A 19,689-nucleotide genomic window follows, 5' to 3' on the forward strand; every position below is an offset into this window, starting at 1 on the left:
GCAACTCTTACAATAGCGGGGTGTACCCCCCATTATAACAGTTGCAAGGCATTGAACTGCCCTGTTACCGTGCTGCCAGAAGGTAAACATTGCTGTCAACGCAGGCCTTGTCCGCCTCGGTGGAGCAGTATATATGGTGCTCGGCTGCTTACCGGAAGGTCGCGAGTTCGATCCTGGCCGCGGCGGTCGCATTTCGATGAATGCGAAATGCTAGGGGCCCGTGTACTGTGCGATGTTAGTGCACGTTAAAGAACACCGGATGGTCAAGATTTCCGGAGCACTCCACTACGGCGTCTCTCATAATCATATCGTGGTTTTGGGACGTTAAATCCCGGATATTATTAACGCAGGCCTTACCTATACCACGGCGATGGTCTGCAAGTCTGCAAGCGGAGTTCTTTCCCTGCATTTCGTTACGTACCGTAGGCAATGTACATACTCTGTTTTTCTTACGTGATGAGCCCCACTTTTTTTCTGTGTTGGTTCGTGGCGCTTCTAGAGTGGCCGCATTGAGCTCGCAATGGGAGCTTAACTGAAGCCACGTGCTGCAGTCACTGACGCTAAAATCAGTATGTTGCAGTGCGCGACTCACATCTCGCAGAAAGTGTGACCCCCTCCTAAAGGCATGCCCTACTTTTTGATTATTTTCATACTTAGTAGACACGATATTCGCCTGCTAAGTGACGGACCGAATTTGTCAGAAATCTTACATGATGAAATTCTTCGGTTTCCTCGCATCACTCATCGCCATCGTCTCAATCGTACAGTAATGCCAATAAACACTAGAGGGTGCTAAGTAATATCATTAATTAAGAGGGCAGTGTTGTATGGCTTGTGATTTTCAAATCTCCTAGTGCCCCGGTGTAGTTGGAAGTGCGGGCTCGTGCCCTATACCAAAGAAAGATCGAAAGTGCACGCCTCGTGACTACGTTTGCGAGAAGTACTTCTCGTAGACTAAGGACTATCATTCATAAAACAAAAAAAAAAAAACGCACTGGGCCCCTTATGCATTAGACTAAGACGACTCGAAGGTGAAAGTTTTCTTGTCGTCATTCGATGTGTCTGTTCTGCCCCACCCTCGTGCAAAAGCTTTCTGCACCTAACATGGCTTTGCACTGCCTCCTGATTGGCCAACCGATCACAGAGGCAGTGCAATGCGACAATGTCATGTGATGAAGTCACGTTATGTGACGTCATCATGCCGTCATAATTACGTGATTTTGGACATGTGTGACGTCATAATAACGTCCCATTGTGATGTCATCACGTGATGATTTTTTGTTGACGCCGCCAACGCCGTGGAAGCAATTGGCTGATAAAGTGTGGCGCTGCTGAGTAGCGAGGTCGCGTGTTCTATTCCCTGCCACGGCGGTCGTATTCCGGCAGGGACGAAATGCAAGAACACATGCTTACTTAGGTCTGTTAGATGCACGTTGTAGACCCCCGGGTGTTTAAACCTATCACAGAATCTCCCACTGCGGCTTGGTGATAATGACAATGGGGTTATGGCACGTAAAGACCCTTAAATTATTATTGTTTACGTAGGCCGCTTGGGGGCAACAAGAATAATGCATGAAAAACAACCTCGTACACACGTGTCATCATTAATGCGGGAGTGTCACGCACAGAGTTCTGCCTAAATTAATATTCTGCATGTTCCATCACAAGCATCTGCTTATCAATAATTCGGAAGTATCCATGTGAATGCGCACATGGATACTTCGGAATTACGCATGCTCTTGCCGCAGGATAAAAAAATCGAGATATAAAGGGAGAAGGCTATGATATTCCTCTAGTCTTGCTTGCTTTATTCGCTAGGCCATCTTCTGGGGCTGCTGTCGCATCCGAAAAGCTACAGCGCAGTGTGTCCGTATTTTGGCGGTGTCTGTATTTTTGGCGGTGTACAAGTAAAGAAATGGCTCCTCCTGGTCTCTGTATATGTATTTTTTTGCAGTGAGATTGCAAGTTGTGATATCCACAACCCGACTAGACGCTTAATACGAGTGCGGTTTAAACCGATGTACCGTGGAGAAAACAATAAAACAGGTTGAATATAAATGCTTCAAGCTTTAATTTGTGGTAATTCAATTTACATAAACCAACACTCTACCAGTTTCACGGCTTAGTAATGCTACTACTACTACTACTACTACTACTACTACTACTACTACTACTACTACTACTACTACTACTACTACTAATAATAATAATAATAATAATAATAATAATAATAATAATAATAATAATAATAAGAATAAGAATAATTGTTATTATTGTTATTAGTAGTAGTAGTACTAGTGGCGTTTAATGACTGCTGCCATCTCGACCGAATCAAATACCTTCTCGTAATCTCTGACGGCTATATATAAGGGTTGCTTATATTCCGCGCATTTCTCCATCACTTGATTGATCGTGTGAATGTGTTTATTGTCGAGTAGCCTGTACGGAATCTTGCTATATTTTTAAATCGCTTGTAGACAACGGACAGTATGCAGATCGGCATGTAATATTTCAAGCCCTTGACGTCGTCTTTGTTATGAATTAAGGTTATTTAAAAATTATTCTAAGACTCTCGTACCTTCATCGTCAAGAGACACTTTTTATACATGGTGGCCAGTTTTTATAAAACAATCTGTCCACCGTCTTTCAACAGATCTGATGTTACCTGATCCTAACGAGCGGCAATTGCCTCTTTGCGTTCCCTCTAAGGATTTCTTTACTTCCCATGTCGTTATTGGTGGGTTGTCCGATTCCTCTGGCCTACTAATATACTTCTTACGTTATCGTCCTCGTTGTCCTGGCTTCTGTACAGATATTTGTAAAGCTCCTCAGCTATTTTAACTTTCTTATCCATATTGACAGTGACTTTGCTTTCCTCATCCCTTAGTGCATACGTTTGGTTTTTGCCTGTGCGCAGTTTCCTCTTGACCCCTTTGAGGCTTCGTCCGTTCTAGAGATGACCAATAAAAGGATGGGACGAAGTCAGTCACGTGCGAGTGACGTTTGAGACCCCAGCCCTGCAGCAAAAATTAAATAAAACGATACAGCGTGGCTTCCTAGATGAAGTCCAGGAGCGGTCTATACAATTCGCGCATCCACTTGGTATCAACGTCCATCGGCACTGTCGACGAGCGCAAGGTGAGGTTGTAATATTTACAGAGTACTCGAGAGACTGATTAGACCGCGTGCGCGTCGCTCGCACCGCATATACATGTATATAACAAATGATAAGATTCTAGCGCCCTTCGTTGATACTAACTGCAGTTGTTGCATTTTAGAAACGCTGGTTGTACTTTAACGTGTTTGCTTGCAGGCGAATGCATGCCGTAGATATGTGTAGTCGTGCGCAAGATGAGTCTCTAACACTGAAATTATCTTTGAAATACGCCATAACGGCTAAACGCAGTGAGCAAGCGCAAAAGTGTTCATGACACCAAATGCTGAGGCGGAAAATTCTATGGCATTTCAATACGACACACCTTCCAAGTATTCATACACTAAACATGAATTCGGTGTTCCGCTCACATTATTGACAAACGAACGTCGTGACGGCATCGGCACGCGATAACGCACATATCGATTAACTGCTATGTCCGATATACATACACTCGGCAATACCTACACTGACTATGTTATTCCTTTCACATTTCATGCGTAGGTATACAGGCAGATGGGTTTGGATAATTGTAGTCTTTTACGATGTAAGAATATTCAACAAGCCACGACGTGTACGTTCCTTTCGTTTCGTGCTCCCACGGCACCAACGAGCCGCGGGCGACCGAACGGCCGGCTCGCTCGATGTACAAACTTTTCCCATAGTCAGTGTTGTAGGCGTTACTGAAAAAAAGCAACTAAATACGTTACTCGTTACACTATAAAAAAAGGAACGCGTTACCGCCCTGCGTTACCTACAAAAAAATGTAACGCGTTACCGTTACCGTTACCGAAAAAAAGTAACGGACGTTACCTCTGCCGTTACTCCGCAATCATAAATTTTAATCAGCGTGTGATTGCTGCAGGAACCCATAATAAGAATTTTTTAAACCTCAAATTTATGTTTCACATAAATCTTCTAACCCAAACAACGATTACACCCAAAATGCTGATTTAAGGAGAGAGAGAGAATAAACATCTTTCATTCGGTAATATTTAAGCGTCGTCTTCGGGGTGGCCTCCCCCATCCAGGAAACCATAGGCTTTCGCCGCCTCGACAGCCCTCGCTATCAGCTGGCGCAGGTCTTCGAGGGTGGGGCTGGCTAAGGCTCGCTCCCAAAGCTCAGGCGTCTAGTCTGGGTTGGATTATGTGCACAAATGTACCAGGCCTTAGCAATGTTATAGTGGCTTAAAGTTGCTTGTAGAGTTACGTGTGATGGCTTCTGATTCTGGCACATGGTGAAGCCATTTTTCTCAATTAGAGATTATACACAATATGAGATTCAACCATCAACGCTATCCGCAAAGAAATCATGACTGAACTCTCAAGAAATTTCCAGTAATTCTAACGGCGTGTTTCTAGTAGCAATGTAGATGCGAAAATTTTGTAGTAGTAAAGAAATGCTTCAATGGCTTAGTCACGGGAAAAAATATCTGTGCATAAACATTTTTTGTGCACTTTAACCTGTATAATTACCGCAAAAATTGCGAGCGTTTATGTGAAGGTGTTCAAGATCAGCCTCGCTCGCAAAACTTAGCTGCAGTTGCGGATAGAAGAAGCAAAACTTATTTTCAAAAAGTTGATAAGCCTTATCAACTTTGTAGCAGCTATAATACGATTTCGCACATCTAGACGTTTAAAAAAAAAATAGTTTCCTTCGCTCTACGTTTCAAACAACGTTACTTTACTATTTGTTGCGCACACATTTCATACACAAAATGTCTTCTTTTTAACGGCAATATTTGTGTTTTACGTCGCCGTGAACTTTCGAGAACGATAGGTAATGAAATTGGTCCCTCCATAAGTTCGACATTTTCTCCCTCGCAAATTATGCACTTAATGAGAAAACTAAGTCCCTTTTCGGGCTGTTGAGTGGTATGTGCACAAGATGTAACATACCCAATCAAATCTAAAATATCCATTTTCGGATCTGTGTCGATTTCTCGTGGAATGACTCGTTTGCGATAACCATGATTAGGAGTCTAACTGCGGTTATGTCTGCCGTGTAGCTACCTGTAACCGTGGTTAGTCCGTAACCGTAGTTTGCTTAACCGCGGTTAAGGCTGTTCGTGTGACAGCGGTATTAATGGGCTTTAGTTGAAACAGAGGGACGCCAACCAAGGTAAGGAGTGAAAGTTTTTTTTTTTTTTTGCGTAGCAAGAAAAATCCAACGTTTCGCGTCCCACTCGCATTCTTTTTCAGGGCTTTCTTCCTGCCATGCGGTCACGCCTATTCTCCATGACGTGAAGAATTCCGTTGACGCAGACTCTCGATCTGCAGCGCACCTGTAGACCAGTTGACATTACCGGCTGTCTCCTGGATGGGCCAGGATTCCACAAAAAGCGGCTTATAGTAATTGGCCTCTAAGTCGACGACACAGGAGTTGTCAAATTCGATGTGGTGTTCATTCACCACGCTGTGCTCGGCGAGTGTACTCTGTCACTCGAACTTGCGGACGTCGTTTTTATGTTGTCGCAGCCTCTCGGGCAAAGTCTTTGTTTCCCCCACGTACGAAGCGTCACGATCAGCACATGGTATGGTCTAGACCATGCAGCCCTTGCGCTTTCTCTTCGGGTGGCCTGTCTTTTGAGCACGAAAAGGCGCACGTGCCAGCAAGCAATCCACCTGCTACAATCCACTTCCACGAAAAGCAGTTTCTCATGGCGGATTCCGCGGCTTTCTTCAAGCTTTGTGTGGCGACAAGCGATTCCGCCCGGGCATACTTTGTCAATGCCCGGCAAGCCGAACGCAGTCCGACGCTGCGACAAAAGAATTTGTCGGGGCGAACTTTAGGAAAATGGCACCTGCAGGATGAAAAAGTAACGAGTAACGTGACCCCGCACGTTACCGAAAAATGTTAACGTAAGTACGTTACCCGTTACAGTTTTGAAATTGTAACGAGTACGTTACTAAGTTACCGAAAAAATCACAGCATATCCACGGGGTGAATGATGATGAGTGGGGCGAAGCTACGGAGGGAATCATCTGTAAACCGTGAAACTCTTCCGTGAAATGCGCCCAGTACATAATATAAAGAGTGTGAAACATCGTGTGTATATTAAACATCAAACTTTTATTGTACTGTTGGTTTACGTGGTCCCTTCATTATCACTTGTGATCGGTGAAATGCAAGGAAGAAGTCCGCTCCCGAGCGAAAGAGCGCCAAGAGCGACCGCATTCCCCGCTCGCCCTGTGCGAATTAAAGGCAAGGCTAGAGGGAAGACAGGACGCGCGTTCCACGACGCGAGGTCGGTAGCATGCCCAACGAAAGCCAACGGAACGCGATCGTGCAAGTGCTCCGGCTTCGCATCGCCTCATGGTTCCATTTAGCGTTCCAAAACCAAACATATTGCTCAAGGTGTGCCTTGCGTTTTTCGTAGAAATAATTTCTTTATCATGTACATTAAGACGAAAAGTTGAAAGCTCACTAGAGTGTATCGCCCGCAAAGTATGTCTTTTAGTGTGATTTAACTCCCGTACGGCAGGGTCCTCGCGCCGTTGCCGGTCCACCTCGCCCGTTGACGATCGGGCGAGGTGGCCAAATACAACTACTACTACTACACTTTAAGAAAAACATCTGGCGTTCTTTCGTTCTGCTTTTACAAAACATCTGGCGTCTTTCGTTGGTTTATTTCATCAATCAACGGCGTTTTGAACAAAATTTTTATTGTTTAATCACGCACAGGAGAAATCTCACCAGGCACTACCTTGGAGGTAAACAATGGCTGCTAATGGCAATGAGAGACAGAAGAAGTCGGCTTTTAGCTAACACTTACACTTCTACTTCTACTAACGTTTCCTACTGGAACATGCCAATGGCTGCTAATGGGGAATGAGAGACAGAAGAATTCGGCTTTTAGTTAACGCGCACGCTGCGAATTTTTTATTGTTCAACAACGCACAGGAGAAATCTCCCACCGGCACCACCTTGGAGGTCAAAGCGTAAGACTTGTTACTCACTACTACGATCACGACGACTACGAGGGACGAACGGGTGCCGCCTTAAAGAGCTTCGCCCCTAAAAAGTAACGCGTTACCGGTAACGCCGTTACTTGTAACGCGTTACCGCCAACACTGCCCATAGTGCGCCATGCTCCCGCGGGGCTTTCTGGGATTGCTTGAAAAGGTTCATTAGCAAGAATCTCGCAATGCATTCACCCTCTCTCTTTAGACTATCATCTGATGCTTTGCAATCATATGCCTCAATTTATTTTATCATATATCTGCACTTAAGTATTAATTTCCTAAAACTATCAGTAGGTTTAATTACTCCTTTAAATTGCAGAAGGGTGTCTTGAAGGGTCAGTTGGTACATGTTACTGCGTTTCAAACAGCTAAAAAACGGGGCGAAGGCTTAGGAACAAACAACAGAAGCGCTGTTCCTTTGTTCGTTAGCCTTCGTGCCGCTTTCGCGCGGTTTTGAGTGCAGTAACATGTAGCAACTGGCCTGTCGTGCCTGGGTATTTGAATCCATCCCTCATCGGCAACCAGGTTGTTGCTACGATAGGGCAGCGTCGTACCCGGACTCCGTTTGGTAGCGTAGTCGAGTCTCCGGGTTGAGGAACTGATGCTAGCAAGATGGGAAAACAATAACAAGTTTACTGGCACTTTTCGTACACTCAATTACATCGTGACAAGGTCAGAGTTCAGCGACGAGCGAATTGGATGAGCCTGTTACCGAGGGCTCAGAGCCCCATTTCTCACTCAGCACCGTCATTTTAACCCCTCAGTTTGGCTCCTCCTTTTTCATGACCACCAATCACACACACGACTCCACCCACCATGGCACAGTCCATTTCACTGTCGCTGAGGGGTCGTTGCACTCTTGATAGAGCAAGGGTCAGGTGGTCAACGGCACGCTTGTGGGGGAAGCAAGGCGACGGCTTCCTCGGGCTCGTTCCTCGTACTCTTCTATTCCCTGAAGGGCAGAAGAAGGTTTGCGGGGACTCCCGTCCAAACATACCCGTCAGGTCGCTTCGGCAGCGTACCAAGCCAAGCCCAGGTGGCCCATTGTCTCCGGCTTTGCCGTTCCAGACTTTGAGGCCGAGATTCTGCCCATTGTTGGTCACTCGTCGTCCCAGAAATTCCGTTTCGTGGAAGGATGCAGGTGTTCTAGCAGTGTGAGAACGCCTCGCCCGCAGATTCTCATGGTCAGCGCATCGCCACCGACTGCCAGTCATAACATGGCCCTTGAAGACACCCTTCTGCAATTTGTTTCTCTTACACCAGGCTCTTCTGCACCCAGTGTTTTGCATAACTCATCAATGTGCGAGCGCTTGTGTTGGTGTTTTTTCCTTAGCCTTCGTCCAATTTTCGCGCCGTTTTCAACGCAGTACTCCTTTAAATCGTCATCTCTCGTTGACACTTGTCGGTGATAGATGGTATCTATATTAAACGAATAATTATAACTGATTACCAATTAATGATATTTATGACTGCTAATAATGAATGATATTCTACTATTTCCCACCATTGTACTGTAACTGCATAGATTGAGATCTATAGCTGCATAGATTAGATACTATCTATCTATTTTACTGATGTCCTACACTGACAGCTTTCACCCCTAAATTGAACATATGTTGAATTCATTGTCACCATTCATTAGTAATGCACTGTGTACCAAGGTGCGAATGTAGACCAACATTAGTAAGATACTCTTACCGTGAATTCTGCTTAGCTGACCTAATTTAAAAAAATTTGCGCAGCTTGCACTGAGTCGCGCAAACCTGGGCTAGAGCAGAGCTGGTCGGCACTTGGCTGGTCTTGGCTTGACTAGACACACGTGCATTCACACGCCGATGCACGAAGTGTTCACGGGGTCACATTGGTAATCATGAGTATAGACTAGGCGTTGATCGGGTTCGATTGGGTATCGCTCGGCAGTCACAACACCAAATAGGTTAATTAGCTTAATCAGATTAATTGGAATAATTAGCGTAATAGGTCTAATTTGCACACTTGGAACTTGGTCTAGCTTAACTTGCATCCCTAGTCAAGCTAGCATTAATTATGTATTAATTAGCCCAATTACGCTAATGAGCTTAATTAGTATAATCTACATACTCGGGGCTTCATCTCGACGAGCTTTCACAGCAAGTCAGTCTAGACCCAATGAGTTAATTAACGTAGTTAATACTAATTAGGCCCATTCATAATTAATATATATATTTATATATATATAAATTATGAATGAGCGATACCGATATATCGGTATCGCTCGGCATCTCTTGCCGAGCTCGGCATGACTACGCAGACTAGAATCTCAACTCGGCTTAATTAGGACTAATTAGCCTTCTGGCTGTGTTATGCTTGGCTAATTAGTTTTCATCGGGCTCAACAAAACTTAATTACAATTGGCTATGATTAACATGGCTTAACTAGGCACAGCTATGCTGAGTGCGCCGGCATAATGATGATTGTGTTTTGTCTACATCGCGAGTAGAACAAAGCGTGGACATAACTCTGCTGTAAAAAAATATTAATATTAATTACGCTGCAGAGCCCCTAAATGCCAATTAGCAAACATTCCAAATGTACTCAGCCTCTTCCTATATGCTTTCATTTGATGCATTACTATGTTGTCGACCTATTAATTTATTGACCATATACCCGCACTTGGCAACTGCCTACAACGATCACTAATGAACTATAATCGTCATCTTTGGCATATCTTTTATTTGATAGCTTTAATTGCTAGGTTCCATAGATTTTCCCCAAATTATCCCTGATTACAAATTATCGATAACTATCTTTAAAGATAATTGCATGCTGTTACTATCTATCTCGGATGGTAATTTCATACATTGAATACCCATATATAGCATGTACATATCCTTCTATACTGAAAGATTTCTATTATAACCTTAAAATTGGTGAATTCATTACAAGTGATTACTTATGTGGTCAGGGTGCAAATGTGCATAATGTTGCTGAGTAAATCTCACTCAGTGTGAATTCTTGGGGGTCATTGTCAACTCTGTTGATTTTCCATAGTAATTAAGCTGAAAGACCCCTAATCACTAATTAGCAACCTAAGATTCTTATATCTTTGATCCTCTTCGTCTCCACTTCCATGTGATACATTACAACGCAATCCTCCGATTAGTTGATTCGTATTTACCCCTTTTCTATTTACCTCAAAGTGTAAGTATTAATAATGACAGAGTACAATTACCATATCTCTTACACCTTTGGTTACTAATTAGCTATAACAGTATCTGCTGCTAGTTACTTGCATGCGACAGCCATGTAATATTAATGGCGTGCATTGCAATACTGTATCTAAATATATATATAATATACATGTCCTTCTATACTAACCGCCTTCACCAATAAGTTTTAATTTTTTAATTTTTTAAATTTAATTTAGTTTTAATTTAATTAATTAATTTAATTTAATTTAATTTTTATTTATTTTTAGTAAATTCATTAGTACCGTTGATTACTTACACCCAGTGGAGCAAAATTCGTATTCGTATCAATATATCTTGTCAATTCTTACCTACTTTGAATTACGAGGAGCTATTTTCATTTTTGACCACCTGCTCTAATTAACGTAAGACTTCTCATTGCTAATTAACAACTTAAGACCTCCACAGTATTCATACCCTCTATATCTTTAGCAGCTTCAAGAAAAACAAGCTTATATAAAAACACTGACATTTTCACCTGTTTTAGGGCAACCGTAAACAAATATGAAGCGTATGCACCACTATAAGGTGGTTTCGCTGCAATGCAACTTAGACAAAAGTTCCCGTCGAACCTCAGAAACTTCGCCGACATCCACCAAACTTCACAGGTACGAATATTGAATCATCGAGATTGGGTCCCTTCAGTGATATAAGCAGGTGAGGGCGCATTGTTTTTATATAAATTTTTAAATTATCTCCTATGGAGTTTCACATAGCACATAAAAGTGGCTCTCGAACCCAGGAAGTTAATGGGAAGAAAGCAAAACTTCTCGCACTGTGGCATAATGACTCCCATATTGTATGGACGAAGTGATTTAAGCGTATATTGAAGCGTTACACTACAATAAATGTTTAAAGGTCGGTTCCCATTGAGTGACGCTGCCACTTAGCAGCCAACGCAACAGATGGCGCTAGTTGTCGATGTCCCGAATTCCTGGACATGTCTCACCGCACGAAAAACATGCTTTGAAAGCCATGTCATCAAACTGACGTGCGGCTTAGAGGACACGGCACGGGATAAGAAAAGAATAAAAATGAAACTTTGGTCTTCATTTTCTTTATCATGAAGAGGATGTTTTGAAATTAACAATAGAGCTCTAAAATATTCTCATTTTCATGGGTTCCTAAAACAGTTTTCCAGGTAAGCATCGAATGACCTCAGTATCAAACTTTATCTTCTCACGAATCGATTACCGCAAACACTTTTCGAATCCGTGAAGTTCGTGCTTAGTTACAGGGATTGCAGCGGTTACAGGGTTACAGTGCGCTGGAAGCAGGGGGGATGACAAATTGAGTAAAGTTTAATAATAATAATAATAATAATAATAATAATAATAATAATAATAACGCAATAGCCCACTAATTAGGTATTTAATTAACGTGCGCAAGAACAACCGTAAGGTCACTGTGCTTCACGCTGAAAAAAAGCACACCTAACTTGGCCGCATTAACAGATTTAGAAAGTCGCGTAAGCTCAAGCTCTTTGCAAGCAACGTGGCCTTTGATTTTACCTCATTCACTTGAGCTTACGAGACCTTCTAAATCGGTTAATGCGGCCAAGCTAGGTGTGTTGTCTATTTTTTTCCACGTGAAGACACATAAGCCTGAGAAGCCTTTCCGGTGTATTGTAAGCGAAATAGACTCGTGACAGAATCTAGTGAGGAGATATCTGTTAAAGCAACTTAATATGCTCCCTGTGGAAGATCCCTTTGTTATAAGGAACTCTGGTGGCGTTACCCAATTTTCGCTTGATGTTCAAGGGGGCGGGTATGCGTTCTCGGTAGATGTTGCGGATCTTTTTTATTCTGTGCCGCATGTTGAATTGTTCAAAGTAGTGCTAGCATTAAAGGTAATGGTGTTTTGGCAATTGAGGGGAGTGCGGGTATCTAAGTAATAATTTCATGACCCTCTTAGAATTTTTTTTGTGTGGATGAGAGACGTGAGTTGGGTTAGTTGGTGCGTATTAACTGCAGACATGACTGAATAGTGTAATAAAAACCACAGACAAGGTAGACGTTTGTGACGCACGAAGGGCAGGTTTATCTTCAACGTAACAGGATATGTATCGGCTCATGTGTAGTGCCCGTACTGTGTAGTTTGTTGTTAGCATCTTTTGACAGAGTATTGACTCAGGCTCTTGACAATGCAAATGTGCGCAGGGTGTACAGATATGTGGACGACCTCTTGGTAGTTTTAAAGGCTAAATCAGGTTTAACACCCGCCAACTTGGTGGACGAAATCTTAAAGAAATTTCGACAACATGCGAAGGGGCTGTCTTTCACGCATGAGCTACCTACTAACGAGAAAATTCAGTTCTTAGATTTGTGGCTCAGTCTGACGGAAGAGCACATCTGTTGGGCCTACTGGCCTCGTTCGTGCAAAGAGCTGATGCCCGATGATGCTGCCCAATCTAAAGTGGTTAAGAGAGGTATTGCTTTTATGTGCTTGGAAGGTGCTTTGGCTAAGGCCTCACAGAATGAATGAGCGCTTTGACAACCAGGTCAGCCCGCTATATTCAGCTGGGTATCTTCGCTCGGTCGTTGCAGCAGCAGCTGAATCCCTGCTTGAAAAGATGAAAGGGAAAAAGATGGAATGTCAGCGGTTCGAGAAAAGACCAGTGGTTGTCCCGTACACCCATAAGGTTGCAACCTTAAAAATGGTGGCCAATAGGTGTAAAGTACCTGTTGTGTTTTCTGCGCCAAGGAAACTGTTGGGCCTGTGCCCACAGATTTCAAGAGGATCCGTGCCTGCCCTCTGCGGTAAAAGGCATGCGAGGCCCTACGTCACCTGTGCGACGGGAGTGGTCTACGAAATTCCCCTCACCTGTGGAAGGGTTTACATCGGCCAGACCGGCCGATGCGTAAACGATCGAGCGAGGGAGCATGTTCTTTCGATAAAGAATAATCTTTTGGCACATTTGCCTATGCACTGCAGCGCGTGTGGATGCGAGGCAAGATTTGCGAATATCGCCATTCTAGGTAGAAGCAAGGAGGTGATTGAGCGAGAGATGCTAGAAGCATACCTCATCCGAAAGAAACAAGATATCTGTATTAGCGATACGTCGGTGGTACTGCGTTCAGCTGAATTTGATTTTTTTGACAGGTTTCTGATCTAGCACGTGCATTGACAGTGGTCGAATGTTGGATGTGACGAATGGTTGTGATGTAATCCGGTTGTTTATGGTTAGTCTTGCTGTGCAGACTCCCTCCGGCATTACTAGATGACCTCCATCTGTCCGGATTTCGGGGCCTTCCCAAGCTGTCGTAACTTTCTTCAGCTTCGTGGCGAACGGTCCACTGATGACAGAATAGTCGGCTCCGGTGTCGACAAGAGCTGCGACGCTGTGGCCTTCGATAAGAACATCGAGGTCGCCAGTTCGTCGTGTCGCGTTGCAGTTAGGTCGTGGCGTCGGGTCACGGCTGCGTCGGTTTGTTCCGCTGCTTCCATGTCGGGTCGTCAGATCTTCGGGGCGCGAGGTTTCGTTGTAAGGAGCCTGTCTGGTTCGCGTCGTGTTCTGCAGGTGTCGTCGCGTTGTCGCCTTCGGTGGCCGCGGAGGATCTTCGGCATTTCGTCGTACACCAACCGCACCTCCATCAGTTGCTGCCCTTAGTTTCCCGGATACGGGCTAGGTGACCGGCACCGGTTTGAGCCAGTGTACTGCCGGCGGTGAGGTGACATGTAGCGGCCGGGCGACGGCGAGCGGGGACGTCGTCGTTCTTGCCAGTGTGTTCCGGTGAGGTAGTCGTCGATGTCTCGAGGCCGTTCGCCTGGCAGCGGGCGTGGCGCGTTGACGGCGAATCCGCGTAGCTCCATCTGTCGGTACTGCCAGCAGCGGCACGTGTGGCCGGCCTCACCGCAGTGGTAGGAGAGCGGGCGGTTGTCAGGGGCGCAAAAAATGTCGATCTTCCTCGGCGTGTATCGCTGGCCGGCTGGCGGGCGGCATGACGTCGGTGCTGGCGGCGGAACTGCTGGGGCGGCGCGGCGTCTTGACGTGGTCGAGGAGGGGGGCCGTTGCGTCGGGCTGCAGCAACATAGTTCATTGCTTGCAGCTGCGGTGGTGCCAGCTGAGGAACACCCTCAGCTGGCACCACCCTCTTGGATTTCCTCGCGTACAACCTCAGCAATCAACGTCACATCGGGCTGTGCAAAAGGTGCGAGCTTTCGCAGCTCCTCTCACACGACGTCCCGGATCGTTTCGCGCAGATCGTCGCAGCCGATGGCTTGAACCGCTGCGCTGTCTTGGATCAAGCGGCGGTTGTACTGGCGGGATCGCATGTCCAGCGTCTTCTCGATGGTGGTTGCTTCTGAGACGAATTCTTGGATGCTGCTTGGTGGGTTCCGCGAAGAGCTTCTGCTTGACTCCTCGCATAAGGAAGCGAACTTTCTTGTCCTCGGGCATGGCAGGATCAGCGTGGCAAAACAGTCCAGTCGTTTCCTCTGCGAAGATGGCCAAGCTTTCGTTTGGGAGTTGGACCCGTGTCTCCAGCAAGGCTGCGGCCCTTTTCTTTCGAACGACGCTCACGAACGTCCCCAGGAAGGCGCTGCGAAAGACGTCCCAGGTTCGAAGGGTGGACTCCCGATTCTCGAACCAGGTTCTTGGTGCGCCTTCCAGGTAAAAGTAGACGTGGCGCACCTTGACCTCGGAGTCCCAGTTGTTGAATGCTGAGACCCTTTCGAACGTCTCGAGCCAGGTTTCGGCGTCGTCATTTGGCACTCTATAGAAGGCCGGCGGCCCTCTAGGTGGGTACATCACAATCGCTGCAGGGGACACCGTGGCCGTCATTGTTCCTGTCGTCCTCGTCGCGGTCTTGGTCTTGTCGGGTAGGGGTCCGTATTCCGGCGGGAGACCTTGCTGTTTGCGGCTGGCCCGCTGGTTGGCGTCGGTGTCCTCTTGACGGTGTGGGCTTGGCTCACGGTTGGAAGGGGGTGTTCGGTACATGGAGAGGGAAGCACCTCCACCAGATGTAACGGGGTCGTGACGTCCACGAAGACAGCAGGCGGAGCGTTCAAGATGAAACTCTTTATTTGGCCAAACTTTGGCCGCGAAATAAAAACCAAACAACAGCATACACGCTGTACACTTATAGCGGCGAACACGGCGTGAGCCGTCGATAAAACTGCTCATGGCTGGGACGCGCCGTCTTTTATACATCACGCATCGAACTTTCCAGTCATCACTGGTGCTCGCGCAAGCTCTGGAATAATCTAGTCTATTCGCGTCCTGCCCGCAATCTTAACAAAACGATCTACTACAATCCCGATGCTTCTCGAACACTGCGGCGCGGACAGCGTCGAGCGTTGATAACCGTTCTTGCTGGTCGAACCCGAATACATCAAAATAAAACAAGAAGTGGGCGTGGCAATATGCTTACACTGAAATGAGAACTGCTAATGTTTTGATTCCAGCAAAATAGTGCAAAAACAGTTTCTTGTATCATTTGAGTTATGACTACTTGTCGTATATGCAAGTGGAAGAAAGAAAGTTATGTATGCAATACAAATTGGTGAAACACTGCTCGCTCAGTGTAACGGCCTGTGTTTTATTGTCAGCCAAGTAGAACAGACTATTTACACATGAGAACACATTGTGGAAGAAAAACAGATGACAGGCAGTTCGGAAACAAGTCATCACTGTGTTCTTACGCATATTGGGTTAAATTTGATCAATTGTAGCCTAATTGAAGGTGCCTGTTGTATAAGTGAACTACAAAATAATGTGCAGGTGGACGAAGGACTGCAAATACTACCGAGTTTTTCCAGTTTTTGCTTATTTTCTGCAGTCCTAGTGTTTCTGTGTTATGTACGTAAAAGTCTGAACTGCGAACAAGCCATCCTTTCTACTGCTGTGAATATTGACACGTGGTGGCGGCGTCGACGAAGGCAGCAGTCAGCATGTCAGAGATGAAACTCTTTATTCGGGCGAACGTGTGGCCGGGAAAACTGAAAGTCAAACTACAGCAATACACTGATAGCGGCGAACAGAGCGTCGACCGTCGATCAAGTGACAAGCGGTGAAGCGCGTCGGCATTTATACATGTGCCGTCGAATATTCCAGCGTTATCGCTGGTTGTCGCGCAAGTTCTAGAATAAGCTCGAGTGTTCGTGTCTTGCGCGCAATCTTAACAAAACGATCTACAATAACCGCGAAGCATCTCCAACAATGAGGCGCGGTTTGAGCTAAGCGTTGCTGACAGCCTTTGTGGGCAAAAAACGAATACAGCAAAAGTGATAATAAGAAACTCACGTGGCAATATAATATACTAGCAATTCATACGAACCACTGTTTTCTGGAGAACAGTTGTTTCATTGAGGAGGGCTGTAATACATATTTTTTTATAATTCGTTCTGAGTCATCTGTGCAAGACGAGTGCCAAGTACACAAGGACGTTCACGAGGGAGAAGTACAAGTGCATTAATTTTTTTTACTTTGCGGGAGACCTGTTACTGGAAAATTTGGGGATCTCCGGGAAAATGTGCAGCGCGGTACATTTTCCCGTCCTTCGTCCGTGCCGCGCGGCACATTTTCCCGAAGATGTTAGTACACCAACTCGCCCAGATCGCCGTATTAGTTCAGTAAATTTGGGGATGCTGTACTTGATCAGCGTTGCTAGATTAACTTGACATCGGGTCACGCTTTTGGCGTTCGTTAACGCGGTGGCCTGATGCTTAACAATAACTGTTATTTAGTAAGGTAGTAGGTAGTCTCCGAGTATGAAAGCAAGTAAATACAAAATGTCACTCACAGAGAATCACTGTATGCCATGCTAAAGCGGAAATTGCAAATAAGTGCTAATTGCGGAAATAGATTATCGTTAAGCGGCTCAGAAGGCGCTGCTGCCCCTGCGTGCAGCTCGCGACAGTACGCGCGCTTTAAATGCACTTGATGTAGGCTCGTTACAATGTGCTTGTAACTCTGGCGTCTAAAACTTATATGCTATGGGAGCGGCAGCCGCGAGCGCGCCGACGGTAGAAGACAGCGATGGACACGGGCGCGCTCGCGGTTGGCGCTCTGTGCCTGGTGGCACAGTGAGTCGCGGCCGAATCTTGGAATGATAAAGACGTGTTGCTCTGCGTCTTGTCCTCGTCTATGGGGAATTCTGTGAGGCGTCTGGCCCAGACCCCAACAATTTGCAAACACAAGCAGTCCATGTGCACGCTGCTGCCACTGGACGCGTTAACTTCGCTGCACAAATTATGAAAATTGCCCCAAAGCTGACATATGCCCATGGAATGCACATACGTTCGGCCAACTGAAGATACCTTTGTCACGCCGGTACCCACGAATTTCGCGCGAGCGAAGCCTTGTCGATATATAGAGAAGAACTCAAGGGAGCACACGTTTATCATTTTTGTAACGGCGCGACACGACGAACCGAAGAATTCGGAGCCGAATGTGCTCCTTTGGCCTGCATGACGCCCCACAAATTACGTAGTGGCCTTAGGTAAGCGTAAACACAGGCCGATGGTTATTCTTTGAAGACGACTGGAAGCAAGAGTACTCACAGTGATTACAATGCACATCGCAACTGAGACAATGGACAAGAACACGCAACACACACGAGCACTGGCACACGAGCGCTGACACACGAGCGCTGATGTGTTGCGTGTTCATGTCCATTGTCTCAGTGGCGCTGTGCCTTCCCATTGCTATGGACCAGCTCCCCAGACCAAAGTCTCACTGCAACTCTCAGTGAGTTGCTAGTGGAATTCAGGTTGTATTATTTCGACCTGACCGCTAAAGCCATCTCCGGTATATCTTCCGCCTGAAGTGTATTAATCAAAGGTTAAATGGTCGTGTGCATTATCTGTGATCAGAATAAAATTGTTAAGACTCTCAACTGTAATCCAACCCTCATGGTTCACGAGGGGCCGCTCTCCGGCCTGTTAATTAAGAACCTGCTTGCAACTCGATCTGTGCACGCAATGATCAAGTCAGCACGAGATCCGCGGCGTTAGAACCCAACGCCACACACAAGTTTTGTAACATCTGAGGCCAGTTATGACATTAAAAACTAATCAAAACAAGCGAGGCACAAGATGCGGCGATACCGAAAAGGCAGTGCGGCCAAAGGTAGGTTACGCTCGAACGTGCGCGGGCACGCTGAGCTCAACAGACGACACTTGACCTCTACCGGAAGTGAATCATCTTTTTGTAAAATTGTAACACAGGTTTTCCATATTTCAGTATGTTTCTTTAAATACAACAACTATTATACACAGTGTCAAAGGGAACAAGCGCATGTGATCCAAACACCGCTCTTGATTTATGTCGGCTACTGGCTATTGGATGCTGTGCCTCTTGCGACGCGAAAAAACTGATCCGTGACGTCAACTGCCATACGCCCCGCCCACCGACTAGAGTGACAGCCGGCCTCTGTTTGTAAAGAGGGCGCCTGAGAAAATAGCAGCTTCGCGCTCCGGTTGTAGCCTTTACGCGGCGCGCACAACTGTAATATTTGGCTGAGCAGTTCATAGCCGTGTCATCTTTCCCGCAGGATGTGTTTTTTCAGCAAGCCCAATGGGTGCCTCATGACCCCTTTAAGCAGCTGTTCCATGTCGGCAAATGTTTTGTCAGCAGGCGTTTCCGGAAAAACCAAACTTTGGGAACCTCATACGTTTCTGCACATATTACCGTCAGGAACACAAGTAAACTTTTTCTGGTTGCACATCAATTCCAGTAATGAAAATCGCAAAGCGTTCATGGTATGACTCAATGTTCTAAGTTCTTGGGTCAAACTCACTTCCCCAAGTGCGACATTCTACAGAGGCGAAAGCCCTCATCAGTCTGCGTTTCACAAGCGTGGCTTACTCAGTTGCACAATGGCGGCGTAGGGGCGTTTCGTGAAGGTCCGTCCAAGAACCCTGTTGCATGCCGGAATGCTCGCGTAATCCGAGAGCAGATGCAACATTTCGTAGGTCGCTACCACCATTCAACTGCATGGCTCCACCTGCTGTTCTGGGCTCCGTCAAATGCTCTTCGCCACAGAATGTAACCAAGGCACTGGTTGAACAACCAAGAATCAGTATTTGTTCTCTGCTAAGCAACCAATATAAATAAGGCCGATTTGACGTCACCGGTCACGACAGATAACAGCATACGCGACATGCCACTGGTGGTCAAAATGCAGGCAGCCCTATCACCAATAATGATATCTGGGCTTCAACGTCCCAAAACCACCATGTCATTATGCAGGACGCCGTAGTGGAGGGCTCGGTGTCCTGACTTCTTTCTTGTGTCCTTGTTTGCACACCCTGTCTTTTTAGAATGAATACTTACCAACTAGCTCAGCTCTCTGTTATTCTAAGGGCTCGGGAAATTTCGACCACCTGGGGTTCTTTAAC

Source organism: Rhipicephalus sanguineus, chromosome 9 (assembly GCF_013339695.2).
Source record: "Rhipicephalus sanguineus isolate Rsan-2018 chromosome 9, BIME_Rsan_1.4, whole genome shotgun sequence".
NCBI lineage: Eukaryota > Metazoa > Arthropoda > Arachnida > Ixodida > Ixodidae > Rhipicephalus > Rhipicephalus sanguineus.